The sequence below is a fragment of the Gavialis gangeticus genome, unplaced genomic scaffold (assembly GCF_001723915.1).
Source record: "Gavialis gangeticus isolate Ggan-Ray unplaced genomic scaffold, GavGan_comp1, whole genome shotgun sequence".
NCBI lineage: Eukaryota > Metazoa > Chordata > Crocodylia > Gavialidae > Gavialis > Gavialis gangeticus.
The window spans coordinates 23339280-23342216 of record NW_017729032.1 but is presented as its reverse complement, the minus strand read 5'-3'; positions in this window follow the sequence as shown (position 1 = coordinate 23342216).

The following is a 2937-nucleotide window of genomic DNA, read 5'->3' as shown; positions in this document are numbered from 1 at the left end:
TAAAATGTAGATTGAGGAGTCAATGGGTGAGAGACAGGCTCAGGCAGGAGGGGAGAGAGAAGGGGGATGAATATTGGAGAGATACCTGAGGAGTCAGATGTCGGGCAGGTTATGATGTGTCATAAATCCAATGTCTATATTTAGTCCATGATTTTTAATATCCAGGAGGTTGATGAAGTGCAATTCATAAGCTCGCTGGACCTGGTCCTGGCCACAGGCAAGGCCAGGTGCTTGACCACCTGGGCGATAGCGATCATCGCCTACTGGAATTCACCATCCAGCACAGGGTGTCAAGGGCCTGCAGCAAGGCAGTAGCCCTTGACTTCAGGAGGGCCGACTTCAATGAGTTGAGATTGATAGGAGAGGCATTGTGGTCCCAGAGAGTAGGGGAACTAGGTGACCAAGACAAGCGGTTGTTCCTTAAGGAAACGATCCTCCGAGCTCAAGGGGTGACAGTCCCAATGCAAGTCAAAGGGGGCAAGAGTGCTCAAAGGCCCCCTTGTCTCACCAAAGGCATTCAAGAACATCTGAAAGCCAAAAAGGGGGCATACATCCAGTGGAAGGTGGGGTGCTATCACCAAAGAGGATTATACCTCCATAGCAAGAGTCTGTAGGGAGGCTGTTAGGAAGGCTAAGGCGGGGATGGAACTAGGGATAGCAACAAGGATCAAGGACAACAAAAAGTCCTTTTTTAAATACAGAGGGAGTAAAAATAAGGAGGCACCAGGCAACATGGGGCCCCTGCAGGATACACTTGGCAATCTGATGGTTGCACCAGATGAAAAAGCAGACCTTTTTAACAAATTCTTTGCCTCCATTTTTCTGAGCGGGGACCGGGACTTCTCCCCCACTGGGATTCAGGACAGACTTAGAAGTGACTCCGCCAGGCCTAGGGTAAGGGAGGACTGACTTAGGGAACTTCTGGAGGGGCTGGACGTGTTCAAATCAGCAGGTCCATATGCTCTTCAGCCAAGGGTGCTGAGGAAATTGGCACGGGTCGTTGCAGGGTCCCTAGCATGGCTTTACAAGCTCTTGTGGTGCTCTGACCAGGTGCCAGAAGCCTGGAAGAAGGCCAGTGTTGTCCCCATCTTCAAAAAAGGGAGGAGGGAGGACCCAGGCAACTATAGGCCCATTAGTCTTACTTCGATCCTGGGGACGCTCATGGAGAAAATTATCCAAGAGCATATCTGTGAAGGACCAGCAGGGGGATGATGCTCAGGGGCAACCAGCATGGGTTCATTAGGGGCAGGTCCTGTGAGACCAATCTGATTGCCTTCTCCAATCAGGTCACAAAACCACTGGACGCAGGTATCACGGTGGATGTCATCTTTCTGGTCTTCAAGAAGGCCTTTGACATTGTCTCCCACCCCATTCTCATTAGAAAGCTAGATGACTGTGGCATTGATGCCTACACAGTCAGATGGGTCACAAATTGGCTAGGGGGCTGCACCCAGAGAGTGGTGGTGGGTGGGTCATATTCGACCTGGAGGGAGGTGGGCAGCGAAGTCCCCCAGGGCTCAGTCCTTGGACCTGCACTGTTCAATTTCTTTATCAGTGACTTGGACAAGGAGGTGAAAAGCACCCTGTTCAAATTCACTGACAACACCAAGATTTGATGCAAGGTGGGCATGCTAGAAGGGAGGGACAGGATACAACTGGACCTGGATAGGTTACAAGGGTGGGCAAATCTGAATAGGATGGGATTCAGTACTGACAAGTGCAGAGTACTGCACTTGGACAGGAAGAACCAACAGCATACCTGTAGGCTGGGGAACTCCCTTCTTGAAAGCACAGTGACAGAAAGAGAACTTGGAGTCATTATCGATTCCAGAATGAACATGGGCCACCACTGTGAGCACGCAATCAGCAAAGCTAACTGCACCTTGTCATGTATCCACAGATGCATCATGAGCAGGTCCAGGGAGGTGATCCTCCCCCTCTACGCAGCACTGGTCAGGCCACAGCTGGAGTGCTGTGTTCAGTTCTGGATGCCACACTTCAGGAGGGATGCGGACAGCATCAAGAGGGTCTAGAAGAAGGCAACTCATGATTAGGGGGCAGCATGGCAGGCCCTACAAGGAGAGGCTAAGGGGCCAGGACCTGTTCAGCCTCCACAAGAGAAGGCTGAGAGGGGATCTAGTGGCAGGGTATAAACTTACCGGGCGGACCAGAGGTGAATGGGTGGGACCCTGTTCCCCCAAGCACCTCCCAGTAACAAGGAATAACGGCCACAAGCTGATAGAGAGTTCATACATTAGGAGGTACTACTTCACTGTTAGGGCAGCCAGGATCTGGAACCAGCTTCCAAGGGAAGTGGTGCTGGCTCCTACATTAGGGTTCTTTAAGAGGAGGCTTGATTACTCCCTAGCTGGGGCCATATGAACTTAACTTAAGCCTAGTATGCATTCCTGCCCATGGCAGGGGGTTGGACTTGATGATCTTCTCAGGTCCCTTCCGACCCTACATCTACGAATCTATTATAGAATCTTGCAGCTATTGCTACTGCACATTCCCCACCATGTGCTAAAACCATTGCCTAAGAATGCCATAGAATCTTACACCTCATGTACCAATGCAGTTATTGTGCACAGGGAAGTCACTTCTTTAGGACATGCAAGTATGGCAGAAATAGATGTAGCAGCCCCAGCAGTGGGCATCCTGTGGGAAGGTGATGTTGAGGCACTAATAGGATGTTCAGGTGTGAGTCAAATCAGGAAAGCCTGATTCCCACTACACATAATTGTGATCTGAATGCTCTGATGGAACAACACAGCTTCAGTGAAGCAGGGGCAGGTATGTCATGGACAGCCCACTGGCACTTGTCTTCACCTAAGTGCAACACCCCCAAACACACACTGGGGGTGGGGGGGGGGTTTGATATGGGCAAGATTGCCCCTGTTGTTCTGGCCATGTGTTCAAGACATGGCAAGCTGGAGC